Raw genomic sequence first — 14604 nt, forward strand, 5'->3', positions numbered from 1 at the left:
TATTCAAGTAACATACTTTTGATTTAAAGAACTAGTAGCCTTAGGACTGCAGAAGAGTGACGTGTGTGGAATCTGCCTCACCAGATTCAAAGATTATTTTCAAGTCAACCATTGACTAAGAGTGCATAGTCTTCCCCGCTGAAGAGTTTAATTAAGAAATACTCTGAAGCCTAAATGTTGCTTTGGGACATTAGTGATGTATTTTGAGGCAACTCATGCCAAATCCTAAACATGCTTTAGATCAGGCCTGCACAGCTGGTGACTACCAAGCCAAACACAACTGGACAGCCATGCATTATGGCCTGCTTGGTGTTTTGTCCACAGCAAGAAGTACAGGAGGTTTATTAAGTACCCAAAGAATGCCTACAGCCCAAAGCACATTTATAGGGATAGAAGTTCCACAGATTTCAGCTCAATTTATTTCCAAGTGTGTGAAGTTTAGGACTGTAGCCTTAGATTTATATTATAGTTTCCTGAAAATGAGAAGAAGTTCAAACTGTAAATAGGAAACAGCTTTGGTTGTTCCTTGGTCTCCTGCCAGAGCAAGTGCTCTGCAAATTGGAGGTAAAATTTAAACAATGAGGTGTGGGAGACTGTGGAAGCAGAGATCAAACAAATGGGGATTCTGACTGAGTGGAATACCAAAATATCCTTACGATTTGTGGACTCTGCTATGACAACCTGCTGTTTTAAGTGCTTTGACGCTACAAATTGCAGGATATAACAATGCACGACTGAACAACTGAACATTCCAAAGCAGAAGTGGAATAAATTTGTCTCCAGATGTTCATTAATTGGATTGTGTTTCTGAACCTCACTGATAGGCCTATCTCATTCCATCTGGAGGACTTTGCTTTGGGCTGGTAAGCACTGGCTGAGGCCTGGCTTCCACATGCAGCAGACTGAGGTAGTAGAATCCTGAAGTGGTAGAGAGGTCTGTCCCACTTTAGTTCAGACTGCGTGTGAGTGACACTGTTATCCCTCCTTCCTATGTTAAAAAAAAAAAAAAAAGTAATCCAAAGACTAATATGAGAGTTAAAATGCTTTACATTTTCACTTTTGCCCTAAAAAGAATGGAAATTGCAAGTTAAGGTGCCCAGCTTAACTTCCGCACCATATACGCTGTAAGGACTTTGTACAGTGTGGTATATGATGATGGTTTTTGGAATGAGGCTCCACATACCCACACATTGCCAGAGATGCATCAGGCAGAAATTCACCAGAGGCAAATCTCTAGGAAGTGATTAGGGAAACTGTACCTGTTCAATGTCTGCCTGAATGCATCCCTCCTGAGCCCAATGTCCAACTGAAAGACTAAGGCATTTCCTGGCATTTTAAAAAGGGAAATCTGATGAGACACTGTGTGAAGAGCTTGCCCAAACCACAAGGTAGAACTTTCTGATGTTGACCACCAAAAACTTTGTTAAAACTTCAGCTAAGATAAAGCCACACTCCCCCACCACCTGAAAAAACACAAATGAAATTAGTGGATTCAGTAATAGTGACTGTGTGATCCCACCTCTTGGTTATTCAGCAGTGAATGACACAACAAAAAGCAGGTGATTTGTGTTCACTTTAAATCTTTTTTCTTACACACACACACACACACACACACACACACACACACAGAGCTTTAACAGTGTCCTAATCTACAGATTATCTTCCCAGAAATTTCCCGTAAACCTCAAAGTTTTCCTGCTTGATCTAATTTCCTTCAGGTTGATTGATTGTTTAAGTGCTGTCAAGTCGTTGTCTCTTATCGACCACATAGATAGATTCTCTCCAGGATGATCTGTCTTCAACTTTGCCTTCAAGGTCTCTCAGTGGTGTATTCATTGTTGTCATAATCGAGTCCATCCACCTTGCTGCTGGTCATCCTCTTCTTCTCTTTCCTTCAACTTTCCCCAGCATTATGGAGTTCTCAAGGGAGCTGGGTCTTCACATGATATGTCCAAAGTAAGATAGTTTGAGAATGGTCATTTGTGCCTCGAGTGAAAATTCTGGATTGATTTGTTTTGTTTTCCTGTCTGTCCATGGTATCCTCAAAAGTCTTCTCCAGCACCAAAGCCCAAAAGCATCAATGCTTTTTCTATCTTGCTTCTTCGAAATCCAGCTTTTGCATCCATAGAGTGTCATGGGAAAAACCATTGTCTGAATTTGTCTAATTTTTGTAGGTATAGACATGTCAAGGCATCTAAATCCAGCTTTTAGGTGCCTATTAGAATGGTCCGCCCGAAGAGGTTATTGGATCCGGTAGGATTCCAAGAAACCTTAGAGGGATTCAGTGTTGGCTCTGCTGGTGATCCTGTTGATGCCCTGGTTAAGAATTGGAACAACTTGCTCACCAGGGCAGTAGACACGATTGCTCCTAAGCATCCCTTCCGACCTGCTTCAAAATTGGCCCCTTGGTATATGGAAGATCTACGGGGGCTGAAGCGGCAAGGTAGATGACTGGAGCACAAGTGGAGAAAGACTCTACTCGAATCTGACAGATTACGACATGGAGTGGTTCTTTTCTGCCTGTATTGCCTCTGCAAGTTCACGTCCGGCGGGGTTGTTCAGAGTTGTGAGGGGACTAGTATCTGCCCCCTCTCCCTTGAACTAGAATTTGGAAGCCTCGGTTACCCGCTGTGATTTGTTTAATGAATTTTTCACAGACAAAATCTCAGATTCGGGCGGACTTAGATGGATACTCCATAATTAATGTGATGTCTGAACTGGAGGTGTCCGACAACTCCTCTTATACGATTCGACTGGATCAATTTCAGTTTGTGACTCCTGATGATGTGGACAAGCTGCTTGGAGTGGTGAGGCCTACCACTTGTTCTCTTGACACTTGTCCAACATGGCTTGTTTGATCTAGCAGGGAGGCTGTTGTAGGTGGCCTGGTAGAAATCATAAATGCTTCTCTGAGGGAGGGCAGGATGCCTCCTTGTCTTAAAGAGGCAATTATTAGACCTCTTCTAAAGAAGCCTGCATTAGATCCCTCAGAGTTGAGCAATTATAGGCTGGTTTCCAATCTCCCATGGCTGGGCAAGGTAATTGAGAGGGTGGTGGCCTCTCAGCTCCAGGTGGTCTTGGATGAAACTGATTATCTAGACCCATTTCAAACTGGTTTTCAGGCAGACTATGGGGTGGAGACTGCCTTGGTCAGCCTGATGGATGATCTCCAATTGGCAACTGATAGCGGAAGTGTGACTCTGTTGGTCCTCTTGGATCTCTTGGCGGCTTTCAATACTATTGACCATAGTATCCTTCTGGAAGGCTCCATTCTCTCGCCAATGCTTTTTAACATCTACATGAAACTGCTGGGAGAGATCACCAGGGGATTTGGAGCTGGGTGTTATCAGTATGCTGATAATACCCAGATCTACTTCTCCATGTCAACTTCTTCAGGAGTTGGAATATCCTCCCTAAATGTCTGCCTGGAAGCAGTAATGGGCTGGATGAGGGAGAATAAACTGAAGCTGAATCCAGATAAGACAGAGGTACTTATTGTGCAGGGTCAGAAAGCTAGAGACGATTTTGATCTACCTGTTCTAGATGGGGTCACACTTCCCCAAAAGGAGCAGGTTTGCAGTCTGGGAGTACTTCTGGATCAACATCTCTCCTTGCTTTCTCAGGTTGAGACGGTGGCCAGGGGTGCTTTCTATCAGCTTTGGCTGATACACCAGCTGTGCCCATTTCCTGAGATCAGTGACCTCAAAACAGTGGTACATTTGTTGGTAACCTCCAGACTTGACTTATGTAATTCGCTCTACGTGGGGCTGACTTTGTACATAGTCCGGGAACTTCAGTTGGTTCAGAATGCGGCAGCCAGGTTGGTCTCTGGGTCATCTCGGAGAGACCACATTACTCCTCTGTTGATGGAGCTACACTGGCTGCCAATAGGTTTCCAGGCAAAATACAAAGTGCTAGTTATAACTTATAAAGCCCTAAACGGCTTAGGCCCTGGGTATTTAAGAGAACGTCTTCTTCGCTATGAGCCCCACTGCCCATTGAGGTCATCTGAGGAGGTCCGTCTCCAGTTGCCGCCAACCCGTTTGGTGGCTACACAGAGACGGGCCTTCTTGGCTGCTGCCCCGAGATTGTAGAATGTGCTCCCTGCTGGGATACGAGCCTCCCCATCTCTGGCAGTTTTTAAAAAACTTCTGAAAACACATCTCTTCAACCAGGCTTTCTCAGCTTTTTAAAACTGAAATTGTTCTGGTTATTTAATTGCTGTTTTACGATGTTTATAATTGTTAATCATTGTTTTATACTTTTATAATTTTTCTTTTAATTAACTGATTTTAATGGTATTTTAATGTAAACTGCCCTGAGCCTTTTGGAAGGGCGGTATAAAAGGTTTAATAATAAAAATAAATAAATAAATAAATATCCTTTCCAAGGCCTTCATTGTAACCCTACCAAGTGCTAGTCTGTGGCATATTTCTGGACTGCTGGATCCTTTACTGTAGATGGTTGATTATCAGCAAAATAGTGTAAAAATTGTACACAAGTGACGTAGCCATCCTCTCTCTCTCTCTCTCTCTCTCTCTCTCTCTCTCTCTCTCTCTCTCTCACACACACACACACACACACACACACACACACACACACACACACACTTGCCCATTCTGGTGCGAGCCTTGCCTCAGGCCCAGCAGGTCGGTGTTCCCTGCTGGATGCCCCACCCCCAGGCTTCAGATGGCCTCCATGCATGTGCAGAGTCTGCACATGCACTGAGGCCATCTCAGTCCTGGGGGTGAGGGCCAGGCACCCTGCAGGGAATGTTGGCTTGCTGGGTCAAGGCGCATGCGTGCCAGAACAGAGGCAGGCAGGAATGATGGCAGCCACTGTCCGTACATGCACAGGCACCACCTAAGCACTAGGATCTGGGCAGCTGAAGGGTCAGTGAGGACAAGGAGGTTACAGCTACACTGGGCCAGTGCTGGAGTGTGGCAGTGCAGCCCTGAGGGGATTGAGTGGCCATTGGGCCAGAGGAGCAGTGTTGGGGCAGTTCGAGGGGCAGAGCAGTGAGTCAGCTGCCATGTTTATTGTGGTTAGCACTTTGGGCACTGTAACCTCAAACTTGCTACTGCACAGACACTTTTAGCACAAAAGATGCATTTTTCTGCCTCTTAAAATGCAAATTTGGAGATCAATTGTGAAATAACCATTGATTGGGTCCCATTGATTGGGGATATACAATCACTGGCATGCAGTGCACAGGTTGAAAGTATGCAAATGGATTACAAATGCTGCCAACCCTTTAAACCTCTGTTCAATAGAGAAAAAACTTGAACTGCTCTATCTAAGCCATTTCCCAATGGATCTTCACCAAATTTGCTGGAGAACTGTCTCTTGTCATCAAATGAATGTGTACCAGTGGCCAGGCAGATAGGACAAATGATTTTGATGTTGAGGGCTTATAATGGTGGAACATTGAAAACACTCTACATCTTAACTATAAATGGCACAGTTGTGCCTGTATAATAAAACATATGGACTGGTTCGGGTGATGGTTTCTGGCCTGTTCAATTAAAAGTTAGATGCACCCAGATTACACCCATCATAAAGTCTTTCACGGACATTCCATTGCTCTTCCAGCACGTTCCTTTATCACATGGGGCTGCTCTCCAACAGCAGCTCTACATGTGACCCGCGTACTAGTTTAAAGTTTGAATAGCGACCCCTTCCCTACATACAGGATAAAGGAATCGTGGGGCTCATCATTTGGTTCTCATGAACTAACTCATGGGGTATGTCACTTGGATGCAGCCTGGGAAAAGTTGTCTCTAGGTCAAGTTTAACCCAAGACTGCAGGAGGACTATCCCTGTGCTCACCTCCCTGATTGCCTTTCAGGTGGGGAAGCCAGAGTAGACCCGGGTGAATTAGGCACTATTCTTCTCAAGTCCTAGCCCTACTCTCCCCTTCGTTGGCACATCAGATCAGTTTAAAATTATCACTCTGCTGGAAGGAGTGAGATAAGAGGTAACAAGTCATCTTCTCTGCTAACAGATGTGTTAATGGCTGGCTGGGTGGTGGTGGTGGGGGAAGCTAGCTTGTTAAAAGATGGTGCAATGGTGAGTATCCCTTCTCTTCCCTCCCTCCCCTTCTGCTCTCCTTCTCCCTCTTTGTGTCTCCTTTCTTTTCTCATTTCCCTCCAACTAACACTGACTCAGGAAGGGAAGGTTGGGCTCAGGGGGAGGGCAGTGGGGTGGGGGGAATGGGAAAGATGTTTGTAAAATATAAAATGTCAAAACACATTATTATTATTATTATTATTATTTAAAAAATATTCCTAGTTATTCCCAGGATTTTCTGAAAAACACAAGATAAGCCCTGATGTGCCCATTTCATTCCACCCCACACAGGTGTCTCAAACCTATTCACCTATTGTACTGAAAGAGCACATCCAGCAAAGTTGAATAGGACAAAGATGTATTATTTGGTGGTCTATCTGTATTGTCCACCTTTTCAGCAGAAAGATGGGGCTAGCATTCCACCTCAGGGCAAGATGCTGTCTATTTCTAGTCAAGACACATGCAAGCAATGTGTCTCTTCCATGGATTCGCCAGTTATGTGTCAGCTCATTTGGAAATTGGCTACTCCATCTTGCCTTGCCTGGACTTTTGCTCCTGCCCTACTTATTGCCTCCAGGTCAGACCTTTTTCTAAGCCCGGTCTGTGCAGCACATTTGGCTGTGAGATACTGGTCTCCCGAGATCAGATTCCTTTTGGATTTTGCCTGGTTCTCAGGCTCTTGCTTGGTCCTTTGGGTCCCTGTTCCTGCCTTTTGCCTTCTTGCCTGTCCCAGAAGAGAGACATCCCTTGGCACTGGCCAAGCTACAAGGATCTATACACCCTACTGGAAAGACTTAGGTAGTATAACTAATCTCTGCCCTCAAACCTCTCACTCCCCTCCTTTCTTGCTTTCTCTAAAATCCAAAGCTGTTCTCCAAGACCATGTCTCTGGTCAGCTTTGAATGGACTTAATTCATATCTCAAGCCAAATTGCCTCTTTGTGAGTCTCAACTTTGTCATATTGATTCGATAGTTTTGTTAGTAAATAGTGTTACCTCTTAATCAATATTTCTTTTCCTGTACCCCTATACTCTAAAATAAACTTGATTCTGTTTTTGAACTTCAAACTCGCTGTCAGTTCTTTCCAGGACTGCTCCATTCCAACTCGCTAGTTCTCCACACAAGCCCCAAATATAGCCAGGGGTATTTGCCAATTCCCCAGGAGCAGTAACATAAACACTTTCATCAGGGTTCCAATCTGTGGGGTTCCCTGATCTGCCTACTACTATCTACTACTACTACTACTACTACTACTACTACTACTACTATTTATATACCACTCTTCAACAAAATTCTCAAAGCTGTTTAAATAGAGAGAAAAAAGCATTCCCCAGCCAATCAAGTCTAATAAAGCTTTAAACGTCATGGGTACTTCAGTTCTAAATCTTATATGGGATTAGAACTCCCCACAACTTCTTAGCTTACTTTCGGAAGGAAGGAAAGCTTATGAGATCACCATGTCTGTATGCATGTCCATGTGTCCCCCTCTAATAACGTGTTTGTTTACAAACTGATACTAACCAATCTCACAGCACAAGGGAGGAATTCCTAGAGGAGCATGATGGGGGATTTTTTGCCAGTTCATTTTGCTTCAAGATGGAGGCCATTTAACGTCTGTGCAGCACTGTTTTGCAACTCCTGTGCTGACAGCCGAATACAAACACAGTTTAGATGGAACTACAGTTTAGACTGGGATCACAGCACAGGGTGAAATGAAGGGGGTTAACCCTTTAGGGCTGGGGCTGTAGTTCAGTAGTAGACCACATGCTTTTCATATGGAAAATCCCAGGTTCCATCCCAGTCATCGTAAACACAACACAAAATAGGGAGTATTGCTGATCCAAAAAAGAATGTAGATGCAAAAAAAAAAAAAAAAAAGGAGAGAGACCAGAACAAGAAACTAGTGTAATAATAGGCTGCCCAAAATTCAGAATGTAACTGAAAATGGATTGCCTTGTTGTTGCCTTGTTGATGAGTTGATGAGTGTTGCCTTGTTGATGAGTTTCTGTCCTGCTTTGAGCTCGAGCCAAGCAGCACCTTTGCGACTTAAGAGCAAATAAAAATCTTGATCTTAAGTCCTCTCGTCTGGGCTGATAATTGGGCTCCATCTGCCCAGGAACAAACCTCCCCTATTGGGGTCAGGGCCACCCCTATACTTCAGATATAGTAATATAATTTACAAGTTCTACATAGAACAACTACACACATTTAAAATCATACCATAAAAACATTCCTGTGCAGACAACAATAAAATACAAAATAACAGAAAGGAATATATTAAAAAATGACCCTGAATAGTCAAAGTAGGCTCTCAGTGAGCCAAAATCCTTATGAAGACTGAATGCCTTTCCACCAAGAAATAAGAAGTCTTTTCCAAGTGTAAGGGTCCTTTTCAGTGGGTCATTTCCAAAGAGTCAGATGTGTTTCGACATATGTCTTTCTCATTGACCCATAAACTAAAGGTGAAGTGTGCCGTCGAGTCGGTTTTGACACCTGGCGCCCACAGAGCCCTGTGATTGTCTTTGGGGTTCACCATTGCCGCCTCCTGTACAGTATGAGATGATGCCTTTCAGCATCTTCCTATATCACTGCTGCCCGATATAGGTGTTTCCCATTGTCTGGGGAACATACCAGCGGGGATTCGAACCAGCAACCTCTGGCTTGCTAATCAAGTCATTTCCCTGCTGTGCCATCAGGTTACCTTTGTAAAAACACCACTTTTAGAGACTGCTGGAGACAAACAGCCAAATTATATGAAAGTTGCTATGATTCCCCACATAATCCCTATCCTCCTTCATGAGCGGAATGAATAAAACAGGCTTACCGATTATCTCAACTCACAAATTTGTACACTGTTCCCCTTGTGTATAAGGCCCCCGTTTTTTCCTCTTTAAAAAATATTTTATAATAGAAAAGTTAAACATTTTAGGTTGAAAAGATTGAAAGGTTACATTTTAAGTTGATGTAAGTTATTAAAAGGTTACATTTTAAGTTATTTCTCGATGGAAAGGCATTCAGTCTTCATAAGGGCTATGGCTCATTGTGAGCCTACTTTGACTATTCAGGGTCATTTTTAAATATATTTCTTTATGTGACTTTGCATTTTATTGTTGTCTGCACAGGAATGTGTTTATGGTATGATTTTAAATGTGTATAGTTCTATGTAGAACTTGTAAATTATATAAATATATCTATTTTCAGTTACAGTCTGAATTTTGGGCAGCCTATTATTACACTAGTTTCCTGTTCTGGTCTCTTTTTTTGGCATCTCCATCCCAGTCTTTTCCAGGCAGGGTTGGGAAAAGCCCTTGTCTTAAATCCTGGAGAACCATTGCTAGTCAGTATAGGCAATACTGATCTAGATGGACCAATGGTAGCTTCCTGTGTAACTTTCCTTATCACATGGCCCCAATTCAAATCAAGGTCTTGTAAGTGGCACAGCGGGGAAATGCTTGACTAACAAGCATAGGGTTGCTAGTTCGAATCCCTGCTGGTATGTTTCCCAGACTATGGGAAACACCTATATTGGGCAGCAGCGATATAGGAAGATGCTGAAAGGCATCATCTCACATTGCGCAGGAGGAGGCAATGGTAAACCCCTCCTGTATCCTACCAAAGAAAACCACAGGCTCTGTGGGCACCAGAAGTCAACATCGACTCGTTGGCACACTTTACCTTACCTTTAGCTGGTATGTATGTATGTATGTATGTATGTATGTATGTATGTATGTATGTATTTAATGACATTTATAAACCACTCCATCCAGAGGCTCTGGGCATTGTACAACAACTTTTAAAAAGACATAAAAACACACAATTCAAAACACAGTGCTAAAAACAATATAAAAACAATTCAAAAACAATTAAAACCATTTAAAGCCAATTAAATACTTAAAAAAAACACATACAACACTTTACAAGCCTTAAAGCCCAAACAAGTTTTAAAGGCCAAACAAGGCCAGGCCAAACAAGTTTTTAGGGCTCTCTTAAAGGCCAACAGTGAGCCTAAACAGTAGTTGAGCCTGCAGATATCTGCTGGGAGTGCATTCCATAGACCAGGAGCAGCTACAGAAAAGGCCCGGTTCCGAGTTGCCACCAGACGTACTGGTGGTAACTGGAGACGGACCTCTCCAGATGACCTCAATGAATGATGGGGATCATACTGAAGAAGGCGCTCTCTAAGGTAACCCGGACGCAAGCCGTTCAGAGCTTTAAAGGTAATAACCAGCAGCACTTTGTATTTTACCTGGAAACATATCAGCAGCCAGTGTAGCTGTTTTAAGACAGGCATAATATGGTCTCTCTGGGCTACCCCAGAGACCAATCTGGCTGCTGCATTTTGAACTAACTGAAGTTTCCAAACTATGTACAAAGGCAGCCCCACGTAGAGCGCATTGTAGTAGTTGAGCCTGGAGGTTACCAGCTGATGCACCACTGTTTTGAGATCGTTCTCATCAAGGAATGGACACAGCTGTCAAATCAGCTGAAGCTGATAGAAAGTGCTCCTGTGCATAGCCTCCACCTGAGACACCATGTTGAGGCCTGGATCCAAGAGCACTCCCAAACTGCGTACCTGTTCCTTCTGGGGGAATGTGACCCCATCCAGCACAGGAAGATCTAACTCATCCCCTAAATTCTGATCCCCCACAATGAACACCTCCGTCTTGCTTGGATTCAGCTTCAATTTGTTATCCTTCATCCAGCCCATTACTGCCTATACGCAGGCATTTAGGGAATGAATGCCATTTCCTGATGATGATGATGATGATGATGATGATGATGATAAATAGATTTGGGTGTCATCAGCATATCGATAACATCCTGCTCCAAATCTGATGACCTTACCCAGCAGTTTCATGTAAATATTAAAAAGCATTGGTGACAGAATGGAGTATAATAGCTCCCATTTTAAAGAGGAGCTTCACCAAGCTCCACCATCTGGAATATGCCTGAGATATAGGAGCGGAACCACTGCAAAGCAGTGCCTCCTATCCCCAATTCCCCCAGGTTATCCAGAAGAATATCATGGTCGATAGTATCAAATGCTGCTGAGAGATCCAAAAGAAGCAGCAGAATCATACTCCCTCTGTCAATTCTCTGGTAAAAGTCATCCATCAGGCCGACCAAATCTGTCTCAACTCCATAGCCAGCTCTAAAGCCATTTTGAAATGGGTCTAGATACATGTACAGTATGTCCATCTTTTAAAAGTAGCTGATTTTCTGAGGTTTGAGAACAGTTTGCCTCTGTGCCTGCATGACACAAAAGCAGGTATTCAGCTAATCCATTTACATATGAATCAGCTCTTAGTCCTTCACCTCTAGAGGTGAGATTAAGTCTTTGCTTTCTGACTGGGAATAAACCGACTAATTCCATTCTTAATTTCTGTTTTCTCCCACTTTTTCTTTCACAGCAGCACCTTGGCACACCCCACCCCCTTGGCCACTTCTCCTCCTCCTCCTCCTCCTTCTTTTTCCTCTCTCTCTCTCTCTCTCTCTGCCCTGCATGCGGATCCAGGGCAGTGGGGGAGTTGCTTCTCCTCCTCCTCCTTTCTGCTTTCTCTAGAGTTGCCATCTCCCCCAGAATTCCAGGTAACACCTGGATTTTACCTGGATTTCAAATGTGCTGCCCAGTGTGCCCAGATTTTACTGGCAGTGCTTGATTTTCTTTACAGCTGGCTGAGAGAGCAGCCTGCTCCTGTTTTGCACAGCTGGTTCTGTGTGCCATGAGCCTGCGCACAGGCAGCGCATGGCACACTAGCCTGCGCACAGGCAGTGCATGGCACACAGTGCATGGCACACTAGTCACAGAAGTGTGAGCTTGGAGGAGGAGCTGCCCCTCCATTTCCCAGCAGCAGCAGGAGCACATGTGTGTGCCCCTCACCATCGTCTTCTTCTTCAGCCAGGTGAGTGTCCTGTCCAGTCCACCTACCCGGGCATGGGCGGGAGGCGAGAGGCCAGCCTGGGGAAAGCAGCTCCCTCCTTGGCCTCCCTGCATCATCCATCCCCAACGGGATTTGCTCTTCAGCTGAAGCCTCGAATAACCACCCTTCTTTGCTTCCACACTACTAGCTCTCTGAGGTGGCGAGTGGGTACAGGGTGGGGCAAAAGTGTGCGGCAACTCAGTCTGAGGCTGAGTGGGTTGTGAAGGAAAACAGAAAAAGAAGAGACACACTTTTAGGTTAAGAACTAAACTGATATATTAGAAAGTGTTGGGATATTTAAGTTATCTATGTAAGTGCTGTCTGAAATGGTCAGTTAAAAGATAAGTCTGCAACTGTTGGTGGTTGATGTCCAGAGGTTAGAGACATCACAGTGCATCAGTCAACTTTCACACTTTGCATAACATGCAAATTAGGCTACCCGGATTTGGAAAGATTGAATATGGCAACCCTCGTTTCCTTCCCTCAAAGCCTCAGTAGTGTAAATCCGACACGGCTAACTCTAACTGGCTTCAAAACATTAGGGTTACACCACTTCCTCCAGAGCATTTTGGAAACCACCCGGGTACACTGACACAGTATGGTTCCCTTTCATGCCTTTTGAAGATGTTGTGGGTGTGAGAGGCTAAAAGTGTCATTCTTTAGGTTTAGCTCCCTCTGCTCTTAAATCTTTGAATGAGGTGAAGATGCATCTGGTCCCTAATGCACATGGGTTACATGTATGTGCATGAGCAACTGAGGTACACATAGTGCACAGATGTCATTTTGCACACTTTTTTTGAACTGTTGTAAACCTGTTGTAGGACAACTATGTCCCTCTACTATAGAAGCAGAGAACATGCATTGTGTGGCTTGGAAATCAGTAGAAGACCGGCTATTTGCAGAATAAAATAAAACAGCAGGCAGAGAAGAACCTTCAGCAATGTGTAAGAATTGGGGAGAAGCAATGACTTCAGTCCTTGATCCTCATAATGTGCACAGGGTGCTACAAGCATGCCCTGTGGCATCCCTTGTTTTTCACTGAATCAAGTGGAGGCATAGTATGGAATGCTGTTCTCCTGGAGAAATTCCAAATGTGATTCCTTTATCTCCAGTCTGTGGCTTGCAGAAGCTGCGATTGCTAGATTTTACATCTGCTGATGGAATTTGGATTTAAACAGAAAACACCAGAATGGTGTTTGACTAGTGCCAGCTGTTAGTTCCCTTGAGCATTCTGAAAACATAAACAAGCCTTTTATGGTTTGCTCCCAAGACTCCCTCTACTAGCAAATATGTGCTTGGGCTGGAGTTCACCCATAGCCACTAAATACAATATCGCAATACATGATGCTAGCATGGTGTTGCAGGCAAGCATGCTGCGGTGCCAGTGGTTTCCTTTTCTCTTCTTTTTCTTAGGGCTACTTTCTTTCAACAGACATACATCTCAAGCTCTGTATCTTAAGACCTGGGACATAGCTATAACTGAACAGGGCAGGGAGATGGACAAATGTCCTTAGGGAGTGGGGGCCAACCAGTTGGGTAACAGCCTGCTCTTTGCTCTCCTCTTGTGCCTCTCTGAAGAAGAAAATGGTTTTGTGCATGTGTGCAAGGGCCCATCTTCACTCTTTGTCCTGGGACCCACTCTGACCTTGCTATGTCCCTGCTTAAAAGCCATACAAACGCCCAGTAAAACTGACTAGATGTGTGTCTAGTTCATTGGCAAGAGATGCATGCTCCTGGGTTTTTCTGAATATGCATCTTCTGTGAAATAAATAGGGAGACTGGAAGTTTTTCACACCCGTCTTTTAGTACGCATCTCTTCCTGAATGTATAGAAATTGAATTAATAATAATAATAGTTATAATTAATAATAATGGTATGTATTCACATATCGGTCAAATTTACCCCAAAGTCACATTCACATATTGGCCAAATTTACCCCAAAGTCACTGTGAGCTATTAGGGAGCACTTCACATGCAATTCAGGTTTTTCATCGAGTGTAGCCCGATTTATATCTGGGGTAAAAAAATCCACGTTTTGTGTCATTTTTTTGTGGGGGAGGGAAAATTTGAACTCACAGTAAAGCCTCACAAAGAAACCCATGGTAAAGCCTGGGAAAGCACCTGATGAAATAATTGGATAGATGACAATCACCCAAGGAACCTAAATATGTCTGCTGGGCACATCTCAAGCCATCATCGTTGAGAGCTCATGGAGACTGGGCGTTCCTCTCAGAGGACCAGAAAACAGAAAATATAATCCTTTACAGATCTTGAGTTTAATTTATCTACCCAAGCAGACATCACACCAATTTATTTTGGAAACCATGAGAGAATGTAGCTAATTAGCAGCAGGCAATCTGACTCCATTAAGAACATATAATGCCTGGGCATTAAAACTACACATGGCATTAATCATATCATTTGGATGAGTGTGCTTAAAAATAACCCATAAATAGTAACTATGAGGGTACTTATTTGGATCAAGGTCATGGCACAGGAGGAGGGGGCTTTATTTCCCCCTCCACAGTCCAGATCTGGATCAGGATTTCCTGCGACTGCTAAATGCTCTCACTGGCAAACTGGCAAGTTCTCTCTTGCACCATTCCTTTACCCA

This window comes from Hemicordylus capensis, chromosome 1 (assembly GCF_027244095.1).
Source record: "Hemicordylus capensis ecotype Gifberg chromosome 1, rHemCap1.1.pri, whole genome shotgun sequence".
NCBI lineage: Eukaryota > Metazoa > Chordata > Lepidosauria > Squamata > Cordylidae > Hemicordylus > Hemicordylus capensis.